The sequence below is a fragment of the Arvicanthis niloticus genome, chromosome X (genome assembly GCF_011762505.2).
Source record: "Arvicanthis niloticus isolate mArvNil1 chromosome X, mArvNil1.pat.X, whole genome shotgun sequence".
NCBI classification, from domain to species: Eukaryota; Metazoa; Chordata; class Mammalia; order Rodentia; family Muridae; genus Arvicanthis; species Arvicanthis niloticus.
This window is the reverse complement of record NC_047679.1, coordinates 57,442,269-57,454,458: the sequence shown is the minus strand read 5'-3', so window position 1 is coordinate 57,454,458 and position 12,190 is coordinate 57,442,269. Positions and strand designations below refer to the sequence as shown.

General features: G+C 41.2%; 1 non-coding gene across 1 annotated transcript; it reads left to right on the top strand.

Annotated features, from left to right (window-relative positions):
* Nucleotides 1-7,578: 7,578 nt before the first annotated feature.
* On the top strand, nucleotides 7,579-7,710 carry LOC117695622 (small nucleolar RNA SNORA17). The gene has a single exon (XR_004604673.1). It is a non-coding gene; the product is annotated as a small nucleolar RNA SNORA17 (small nucleolar RNA).
* Nucleotides 7,711-12,190: the final 4,480 nt, after the last annotated feature.

Below are 12,190 nucleotides of genomic sequence, written 5' to 3'. Positions count from 1 at the left end.
TCAACAAGATCCCTAAGTGATTTGTGTACATAGAAACGTTTGAGAAGCACTGGGCTAGAATTTTGTGTGCCCCTCAAGTTTGGGAATTATTCTCTAGTTTGTCCCTTCTTCAAATAATGTTGAAATAAATGGTATTCTTCATTTGTGGTCCAGATGGAGTCTGCAGAGAAACATTCCTCTCAAAGTGTAAAAGCTGTTTGTTGAAAGTAATAAATGCTGATTTGCCTGTTACCCAAGAATGTCAGATTTTCCATAATTCCCTACAGTTTCCACATTATCCTACTTACTGTTCAGCCATGGTCACTACTTATTTTAATCAGGACTTCCCAGCTTCTGTCCCACTACAGTATTCCCAGTATGTTGATACTTGCTGTGTCTAGAAAAGAAATTAGTCTTTGCTTTTATGTCCCCAGACATTCAAACTGCTCATCAGAGCCTAGAGCTCTGGCTAACCACAAGTCATTGTGGCACACAAAAGCCAATAACCACTTTCTTGGTTTTGAATATGATTACTCAAAGAAGCTGACAAATGTTTATGAATGAGTGCCCCTCTTCTCACTGGAACAGATCCACCTTCATCACTCCAACTACCCTTTGATTTTCCACAAATGTCTCCCAAGGTCCTGCATATTCATTTCCAGTTATAGACTGGCCATCTACTTGAACATTCTGCAACATCCTCAGACTGAATTATTCAATACTAATTTATAATCTTTTTACCACCTGAGTGTGGCTCATCACAGTGAATTAATCTTGCCATCCACCTAGTAACCCATGTTAGCAACTCTTCACCTCTGACCTCATGCCCATCTGGTTACTTTAAATACTTGTGCCTTTCTAAGTCCATTGTCACTACTTCAAATTAAGTTTTCAATAGTATTTTACCTGTGCTACTTCATCATTGTCTTAATTTAGTGAGTTTCAGCTGGATTTTATACCTAGAAATTTTGTAGAATCACAAAAACTTTAACTTGGTATATAAAAATATTGAAGAATTAAACTCTTCACTATTCAGAGATTATTTTAGCATCAAAAGATGATGAGGCAGTCTCTATCTCAAATACATTATCTTGGCTTTTTTCTCTTCAACATGTGTCATGGGAAACTGAAACCAGGGTTCCAGAAGTTTCAGTCCATGGTAACTTGCTCCTATTGTTAGTGGGGTTTGTTTTGGTTTCTTTTGTTGTTGTTTTGTTCTTTTTTTTTTTTCAGAACATCTTTATGGAGAGGGTTTGGCAGAACAATGTTACTTACCTCATGGCAGCCAAGAAACAGAGATGCAGAATCACTTGGAGATAAAATTTTATCCTTTTTGGGTATACACTCCTGATAATCTACTTCCTCCAAATAAGCTCTACCTCCTAGTTTCTACAACCTCCCAATTATATCATGGGAAGAATTCACCAATGGTTGCATCCACTTATGAAATATCACGTGGATAAATATCACCCAGTGACTTCTCAAAAGCCCATTAACTAACAAACAAGTCTTTAATAGATGAGCCTTTGGACAATTCAGATTAGACCATAGCAGGTTATTATGGTACTGCTTCTAATAGTTTTAAATTTGAAAATAATTGAGAGTGTATTAAACCTTTCATGCTACAGCCACCTTGATACCTAATTATGTCAGTGAGTCTTATCCACAAAATTTACCGTACTCAGAATTTGATAGAACTTCGGAGGTTTTGCAGATTTGTAATTACTATACTGAGTGGAAGCATGAATCCTATAAAGCATTTTCCTGACTTACAAAAGTTCTCTTAATCTGCTCTTTCTACAATGATACAAGACAATAACTATCATTATTATTATTGCCTACTGTGTGACAGCTACTGTACTCAAATAACAATTTCTCAAAACCATGCAAAGAAGGTATTTTCTCTATCTTACATATAAAAAATTAGAACAGAGAATTACAGTTCACTTCCTCAAGATGACATGAGAATCTTCAAAGAATCCCATGAAAGTTGGTAAAGTCCTTTGTGTCCATCCCTTTATGAGCCCTGGTTTCTATATCAAAATACCCATTTCTAGCAAAAACCATACAGACTACATACAACACATTACAAATATGATAAATATTAATTCTGACATTATATGAAATAAATAACTGTCTTTGTGGTGGATACTGTGTTAAATTTTATGAAAACACATAATTTAAGTGTAAAGTGCCTATTTTTTCTCTAGTTGTCCACAAATGAAATAGGCAAGTTCAATTTAATACTTTAAATGGCGAAATAGCCAATGGCCACTTTGTTTATGGGTGGTATTTCAGTTGTTTAGCAGTTCTCTTTTATTATTTTATGTGGTTGATTGTTCTGCTCAAATGTATGGGTGTGCACCACATGTGTACCTGGTTCCCATGGAGATCAGAGATGGTTTTGAGTCCCCTGGAACTGGAGATATGAATGTTTGTGTTATGTGTCAAAATTCAGCAGCTAACACCAAGATGTTGCAAGGTAAAACATTTTAATTTTTATGGTCAGGCCAAACTTAGAGAAAGCTTTCTAGACTAAGAGCAGGAGGGCCTTTTTATGATAGGCAAGCAAGCAATTTCAAAAGTAGAGTTTACATTATTTTTATGATCATGGGAAAATACTTGTGGGTTTATGATCAGATGGTTCCTGTAACATAGAATGCAATGGCGGAATCAATTTGTAACATGTGAATCACAAGATTATTGAGGAAGAATAAGTCAAAAATAATGTTGATTTTTAACTGAGGACATGATTTGAGAGGAGAAAAACACTATTAAGAATAATATAAGAGATGAGGAACTGAGGGTAGCCACCAGCAAATCCCAGATGCTAGGAAAGCAAGAGGCTCCCAGGACCCAACAGGGATGAGATTAGCTCAAATGCCCAACAAAGGGGAGGGAGAACCTGTAGAGACCATATCCAGAGGCTAGGCAAGGCCCTTGTTTAGAGGATGGGGCCACTTACCCATCTCTAAATTCTTAACCCAGAAGGGCTCCTGTCTAAAGGAAATATGGGGACAAAGTGTGGAACAGAAACTGAAAGAAAAGCCATCCAGAGACTGCCCCACCTGGGGAATCCATTCCTTGGTGCAGTCACCAAACCCAGACACTACTGTAGATGCCAAGAAGTGCATGCTGACAGGAGCCTGATATAGCTGTCTCCTGAGAGGCTCTGCCAGAGCCTGACAAACAGATGCGGATGCTTGCAGCCAACCACTGGACTTAGCACCAATGGGTCCCCAATGGGGAAGTTAGAGAAAGGCCAGAAGGAGCTGAAGGGGTTTGCAACCCCATAGGAAGAACAACAATATCAACCAACCAGACTCCCCAGAGCTCCCAGGGACTAGACCACCAAAGAGTACACATGGAGGGACTGTGGCTGGCTCCAGCCGCATATGTAGCAGAGGATGGCATTGTCTGGCTTCAATGGGAGGAGAGGCCCTTGGTCCTGTGAAGGCTCAATTCCCCAGTGTAGGGGAATGCCAGGTTGGTGAGGTGGGAGTGGGTGGGTGGGAGGGGGAGCACCCTCATAGAAGCAAAGGGAGGGGGAATAGGAGAGGAGGGTTCTGGAGGAGAAACCGAGAAAGGGGATAACATTTGAAATATAAATATATAAAATAGTCAATAACAAAAGAATAATATAGGAATAAATCAGATTTTATTGTTTGACTAAAAAGAAAAAATGGAGTCAGCTGTTCTCTAATACTTGTGAACCTCATGTAAGTGCTGGGGCCCAAACCTCGGTACCCTGTAAGAGCAGTAAAATTCTCTTAAGTGAGGGGCCATAGCTTCAGCCTTTGTTTTAATTTTTAGCTTTTAAAATATTTTATTTGTTTATTCAGATTTGCTTTATGCATATGAGTGCTTTTGCCTGTAATGTATGTATGTACATGCGCCGTTTGGGTGCCTGATACAGGTGGAGGTCATAAAAAGACCTCCTGGAAACCCTGAAATTGGAGTTACAGGTGATTATAAGCCACCACGTGAGTGTAAGAACAAAACCAAGGTCCTTTGGCAGAGCAGCCAGTGCTCTTAAATATGAAGCCATGCAGCCCCATTTTTACAGTTTTTCTTTTGAGAACTACATACATGAGTACTATAACTACATCGTTTCTGCCTTGCCTTTTCCCCTCCAACCCTTCCCATATTTACCATCCCAAATTTTTGATCTCTTCTTTAATTATTACTGTTACATACATACATACATACATACATACACACATACACACATGCATACATAAGTATATAACCTACTGACTCCAGTGGAAGTTTGTCCCTGAATTATCCCCCTCTCAGGAGCCATTGACTACCTGTGGCTCTTCATCTAGGACTGGGACCATGTCAAGTTTCCCTGTTCTCATTGACATGTCAACTGGTATTGTCATTATGCTATTCTTGTTCAGGAAACCATGTTGTTGAGGCTCCCTGGGTGCACTTTCCACTGTCATATCTATGGGACATGATCTATTAATGTGTGTCCGGGCCTCTGCCTCTTACAAGCTTTCTACCCCTTCCTACCTGATTTGCACTGAGCCTTATTGGTAGGGATTGCATTGCAGATGTATCGATTGTGGCTGGGCATCCTGTAGTCACTGATTCTCTTTATATTTTACCAGTTGTGGATCTCTGTAATGGTCTCCATCTGATGCAAAACAAGCTTTTTTGATTAGGTAGTAGAGCTATACTTATCTGCAAATATAAAGATAATTATTAGAAACTAGGAATCATATTGGTTTAGGAAACTGACAGTAGTAAGGTCTATAACCAGACCCTAGTTGGCTAGGTTTATAGTACCAGACAATTCCCTCCTGTTGAGAAGGTCTTTAGTTCAATTAGATGTTTGCTTCCCTCCCCCCCACCCAAATAAAAGTGATACTATTGCATTATTGAGGCTATCATAACAGTTTAGCAATTGTTGTGGCTCAAGGGCTTTTCAGCTAGGTTGGACTGCTGATTTCTCCCCTCCATTTGGCAGCCTGCATTGTACTCTCCCTATACTATAAGAACCATTCTTTAGGTAAAAAGCTTCCAAGCCAGTTTCAACTCTGTTCCTCCAACCCCTGTGTCCAAAGGGTATCTTCAGTAATATGCCCTTACCTTTAGCTTCTGGGAAGAAACCAAAGGCAGCGGTCTATATTGTTAGCAGGGTCTTGGACTCCCTGACCAACAATTTGAGGGAAAGTTTTTCATGCCTATTACTGGGATTTTATAAAAATAAGTTATGGCTTTGAAGAGAATGTTATTACTCATAAATGATATAGTTATTCAAACTGTATATGTGTGTTTTGATAAAATTAGGTCATGTGATTCCCTTTAGGTTTTCAAATCTCCTTAGTGTTGTCTGGCCTCTGTCCTGTATTTCCTTCCCTCCCTTCTAACCGGTTAAAGACTCCCTCCTTTCCTCTTCATATCACTTTACCCTTCTATCCTCCTTTCTAATGCTCCTCTATCACCCCTTGGTCACTTTGTACTTTTCTGGTTTCTGTGGTTACTCCAGGTTATATACTCACATCTAAGGATTTGAAACAAGGACCACAAAAAAGAACATGTGATATTGACTTTCTGAGTCTGCATTACTTCACTGAGTATATGTTCTATTCCATCCATTTACCTGAAAAGTTGATTATTTCATATCTTTCTTTACAATTGAATAGAATTCCATTGTGTATGTGTACCACATTCTCATTATCAATTCATTGATTGAAGGACATTTAGGTTGTTTTCATTTCCTAGCTTTGTGAATAGAACATGACTGAGCAAGTGTCTGTGAAGTAGGATGTTGAGACCTTTCAGCTTATGCCAAGGAGTGGGTATAACTGGGTCATAGATTTATTTTTAGATAATTTAGTTTCTACATAATTTCTTTTATGATTTTCTAGTCACAAGAATAATAAACTGACATCTCAGTCTCACCAAACTACAATATTTCTTTGAAATCAATGGTTATGATGGAGAAAGGCATTTTTTGCATTCTTTGCTCATTCTAATTCTTCCCTAATAACAACCAAAATTATTTTAGCTTTTGAGAATTCGCCACACTCATTTCCAGAGTATCTGTACAAGTTTACAGTCATAACAAAAATGAATGAGAGTTCCTCTTTCCCCACATTTTCACTGACATTTGTTTTTAGTTTTATATGTTCATGCATGCACATATAAAACTTTTCTGTACATAGCAAAGCTTGTACATAACAAGCTTTTCTAGATGTGCACCATATATGCCCAGGTACCTGAGGAGACAATAAGGTGTTAGATTCCCTGAAACTAGAGTTACAGGCAGCTGTGCATTGCTCAGTGTGGTGCTTAGAGGTAACTAGGTCCCTCAGTGAACCACATCTCCATCTCTAGGTTTTGTTTTGTGATGAGCCTCCTTGTGTAGCCTGAGGCACTAAAACTGGAACTCCTCCCAGCTTGGTCTCTAAAGTACTGAGATTATAGGTATGCACCATAGCAACCGTCTGCCAGTAGCAGGTTAAAATAACAACCACATACAAAGGGAAATTGCTACTGTTCATCAGAACCTGGAATGGAAAAATCTCTATCCACTGTAATAGCAGAATCAATGTCACCAAGTGTCACTCTCAAATATCTTGCCTTCTACTCTCTACTCTTCCTCTTATTTGGGAATCAGGTGTCAGAGTATGCCAGTGGTATTTAGGATTAATTACTTTAATCTCTGTGCTACAAAGTCTCTGCCCAAAAACCAAAGTATAGTGCTAGCAGTGTAACTCAGTGATTGAGCACACTATCCTGGGTTTGAGCCCAGCATACCACAAACACACACATGTACACACACATGCACACACACATACATACACACAAGCACACACACACACACACAGGGAGCAGGGTCGAGGAGTTTAACTACATAATCTAGTGTTCTAGTTTAACAGTATTATCCCTCTCAGACTTGTAATGAAGATTGAAGAACACACTTGTGAAGTCTTAGTAAAAATAAACAGTCAAGTCTTGCTTAACAACTACTGTTGTTTATTAGATACATCCACATACATCTACATGGTTCTCTTCGTGGTTCGTTTGTTGTTGTTTTGTTTGTTTGTTTTTTCCTTTTCTTGGTTTTGGTTTTTCGAGACAAGTTTTCATTGTGTAACAGCCCTGGCTGTCCTAGAACTGACTGGCTATGTAGACCACACTGGCCTCGAACTCACAGGATCTGCCTATGTCTGCCTTCCAAGCACTAAGGTTAAAGGCGTGTGTCATCATACTTGGCTCTATCTAATAGTTCTTATTTTGGCTTTTAGAGGTCACTTCAGACGCTGCAAATATTTCTCTTTTTATTTGGCTTCCAACTAAGAAAAGATTCCGATCTTCATTTGGAAAAAGATTGCCATTTTGAAGATAAAATTAGAAAAGCTATTATATGAAACATTATTGTTAGACTAATTTAATGTTGATGGCAGGGTGAGATAAAGCTGCAAATTATTAATCATGAAACCTGGACTCTACTCCTGGCTTTGCTACTAAATTTAATTTAAACACATAAAAATAATTTTCCTCCATGTTTCAATTTTTCCCATCTGGAATAAGATTGGACTACATGGCTTAACATTAAAGTCATGACTAGTTAAAAAAAAAATCCCTGCCCCTGGAGGCATTGCAGATGTAACTACTGTGTCACATGTGTGTCAGAGGGTGGCAGATAGGAGAGGGGCTATGTCTAAGCTCAGTGTTCTGACCTATAGGACATCTGAATAGTAGTAGCCTAACATTTCCTGGGGGTGGGGGGAAAGTGAGCCTGTGATAACTACAACTTCGGTGCCAAGTAGGCCTGGACAGACTCCCAGGATGGTAAGTAAGCCCTAAAGAACCCTGACTGGGACTACAGTCCCCAAGCAGGAGTAAGCCCTGAGGACAGATGGTCACTCAAGTGAGCCAGTAGAGGAGTGAGCCTGAAATAACCATTCAGACTGGTACCATGAAGCTCAGACAGGGAGCTAGCTGAGATGAACACCAGTCTGGCACCCCTCAGGCCTGGGGGTGGGGCAGCCCATGCTTGAGATGACCCTTGCCTGGTAGGGCATTGCACTCCTGAGATCACTCCTGAAATTACCCTGGTCACTCAGAGACCCTAGGTGCCACTAAGAGGAGCAAGCACATAGTGGAGAATGGGAAAGAAGAGAAGCATGTGTGCACAATGAAGAGACAGAACTGGAGACTCAGTAAGGAACAGCCTGATGTGAGAAGCTGGTGATGCCATCTGGAACCATGGTGAAGTCCTGGCCTGTGCTGACACTGGGGGCCACGTCTGGGTCCACGGCTCTGCAGAAGCAGGGGTCTGTTGCCACCAAAGGCCAGGCAGATGTCCCTAGTCTGGGATGCTACTGGGAACATGTTGATGTCTAAGGGCTGTGTAGAAACTGGCCCCATCATGGGAGAACTGGCCCTAGAAGCATGAGAACAGGAGAGTTGACCCTGCCCATACCAGCCAGAGTACTTGGGAGCCCGGGCCCTGCACATTGTGGAAGCTTCAGGTAGCTGTCCTCAAGGGTGTGAATGTGGGAGAGCTGGCCCTGCCTTTTATCTGCCATGTGGCAGTGTTCCCCACCCTAGCCCCTTGCCACCTAGGACAAGTGGGAGAGCTGGCACTGGGGGTCATGAGAGAATGCTAGTCCTGCCCCAAACATGGGCAGGCCCTGCACATTGCCTGGGCAGCACAGTAGAGCTGGCCCTGGATGTAGGGGTTACAAGTGAGCCTGGCCCAAGGTAAGCACAGGAGAGCCAGCTATGACTCTTGTCTGCTAGGTGGTGGCACAGAGAAGGGAGAGACACTGTCCTTCCCTTCCTCATCCCTCACCATCTATGGCAGATGAAAAATATTCCCAGGATTACAAGAATGGGAGAACTAGACATGTCCCTCACTGACTGCAGCACTCAGGAGGGCAGGCCCTGCCCCTCTCCTGGACAGCAGGTAGGGCTGGCCCTGGTTGCACAAGTTACAGATGAGCTGTCCACAAGAGAATGAGAACCAGTGCGATGACCATCTCTGATACCTCTCAGGCCCAGATCCAGAGCTTTCAATTGGTCCACCCCAACATATACACCATCAATGCTGGAGTGTCACATTCTACAGATCCAAAACTGTATACAGGATCTCCGTGGCACAGGGCCACAACAAGATATTCGAGGAGTCTCAGTGAGGCTCCAGTATGATGGAGTAGCAGAAACCAGAGACCTCATACCAGACCAATGACTCACTGCAATAAGGCATTTGCAAAGCAAGGAAGTGTGGCACAAAAAGAAATATGTGGGGACACACTCTGTTGGGGGCATTGCAATGGTGTAAGGGCAGGTCACAGGGAGGAAAGATGAAGGAGATTGAGGTGCATAAGTAAAGTTCACATACACACATAAAAACAAAAAGTTGAAAACTCTTTTTTTAAAAAAAGAGCATGAAATGTGAAATCAGACTGGATTTTTTTTTTAATGAGGATATTTTATTTTATTTTTTTTATATTTTATTTACATTTAAGATGCCATCCCCTTTTCCACATTTCCCCTCCCTAGAACACCCCTGTCCATGCCCCCCTTTCCTTTTTGCTTTTATACGACTTTTTTTTTAAAATGTTAATCAAAGGATTTATAAGTTTGGTAATGCTCAATCAGAAGCGTAACCCACTACCCAAACTAGATATAAAAACTTTTTGACTGGTGGAGACATGTGAACATCTGCCTACATGCCCCCTCTCTCTTTCTCTCTCTCATCACCTAGCTTCTCTCCTTCTTCATCTTCTCTCCTTGTTCCATCTCTTCCTCTCAGTACTCCTTCCCACTTAGCTCCCTCCTACATATCACTCTTCCTGTTAAAGTAAAACTTTTCTCTCAAAATACAGTTTAGAGCATACTTATTCCTAATTGTACCAGTGTACAAGATAGTCCTAATACCCAGGTCCATCATTTTGTTGGGACTAACCAGAACCTCTGTCATCTCTTCTAACTAAAACACTTACTTTTGATCCTGGCTTTTTGGCTTTAGAATAAATGTCAGCTGAAAACTATCTACTCAGATCTTTTCTCTCTCAAAGTAAATAGCCAGGATTGGTTATGAGACTATAGGTCTTCAACCCCATCAGAAATCCAGAATGACTGAGTTCACTGAAGTTATGGGAAGCACTAAGCATAGCTTCTAAAACTTAGCCAATTTATAGAGACTGCTGAACACCTGAAAAGCCCCTATACTACCAAACGTTGGAGCATCAAATCTTCAGCCTTCTGGCCCAGAATCATCTGACAGACCTTAGTGATGCAGGATTATTAAGGGCTGATTTACTCTGTCTAGGCAGATATAATCAGTCGACTATTCTGCAAGTGTGTCCTTTTCTGGACAGTAATTTGTCTGTAGATGGAGAGAGGCAATTCTTGCCTAGTGGCTGTCACCGCACAACTGGAGTATCTCCAAGGATGCTCAATTTCTTCTTAGAATCCACAACAGGAAGCTGTCAGGAGCAGACAGGTCTCTAATCAAAATGAAACATTAATATATAAATATTTGTAGCACCAGTTCTATGGACTTCTGATGTTTTGAAACCAGCTATCCATGTAAGGTAACCTGGACTGTTGTCTGTTCACTTCCTCTCAGCTATTTCTAAATAAAATATGGAAAACACCCTAACAATAAACTCAAAACCATGAATTTGCTATAATCCCTTACTCATAGGTTAACCGTCCCAAATCAGTTAAAAAAGTTAAAAAAGGGGCTGGGTCTAGGCCTTGCATTCCTAAATGTGTTATACAGGCACAATGCCCATGAGAGTATCAATATTCATCTCATTTTTTATGTTAATAAAGGCTCATACCAATGAAAACCTTAAATTTGAAACAAAAGTAAATTTGTGTACCATTTTAAGAAAATTATAACTTCATCTGATAATAATATACAGATTTCTACCAATAGGTTATGGCTATGCAGTAAGTCCTAGCTAATCCCCCCCCCCCCCCCGTTCCAACAAAAACACTACTTTTCCCTAGAAAGACAGACCATTATTAACCACATTAGTCCCCAAGCTCAGGGAATAGGGGTGATGACTCTCTTTAAATCTTCAAGCTGATTAAGGGCGTTGAGATTTTAGAAGAGGGGTGGGGGGAAAGAGTAAGTGATAAGCCTCTGGTGCCGTGTCTTCACTGAATCCAGATGGAATTCCAGGACATCAGAGGTTTGGGCAGGTCTGCTCAGTATGCTGATGAGTAGATACACCAAGGCTGTGCATTCTGCAATAACAATTCTCAGAAACAGTTTTAGTATCAAGAAAAAAAAAATTCCCACTCCCAGGGGGCTGACATTTTTTTTAAAGATGTTGGTTCTGAAGACTTTTTTTTTTCCGCTGTTAAAATTGGTTGTAGTATTTACGTTCAGATTTTATCCCTTAGCCTACTTCCTCCCACCACCAGAAACCTATCCCATCCCCCTCTTCATGCTTCTATGAGCAGTGACCACACCTACCCCCCTCACTATCCCTTCCCCACCCTCACATTCCCCCCCCACTGTGTGTTCATTTTTTATGGGACCAAGAAACTCCTCTCCCACCTATGTCCTACAAGGCCATCCTCCCCTACATATACCTCTGGAGTCTTGGGTCCCTCCCTATGTGTTCCCAAGGCTTTGGTTTATACCCTGGGGGCTCTGGTTGTTTGGTATTGTTGCTTCCAACCTGGGGTCACTAACCCTTTCTGCTCCTTCAGTCCTCTCACTAAGTTCTCCATTGGGAAACCCCTGATCATATCAGTGGTTAACTGTGAGCATCGTCCCGAGTGTGTTAGTCTTTGGCACAGACCTCTAAGGAGGACAGCTATATCATGTTCCTCACATTATGCACTTCCAGAACATCCACATCAGTGTTTAGCTTAGGGGCTGTACAGGGGTGAATACCCAGGTGGATGGTCTCCTGATGGCCCATCCTTCAGTTCTGTTCCATGTTTTGTTTCCCTATTTGCTCCCTTGAGCATTTTTTTTTCTCTATTCTTAGTAGAAATGAGGCATCCCCTCATGGTCTTCCTTCTTCAGAGCTTCATGTGGGTCTGTGGGTGAGTCTTCGCTAATCCAAGCTTTGGTTGCTAACATCCGTGGGAGATATTTGTGGTAACTATCTTCTTTTGGGGTTTTTTGGAAGATTACTTTATTGCTTTTTCTAGGTTGTAGTTCCTCCTTGTGTTGGAGTTTTCCACCAATTATCTTTGAAGTGTGGATTGTGTTGAG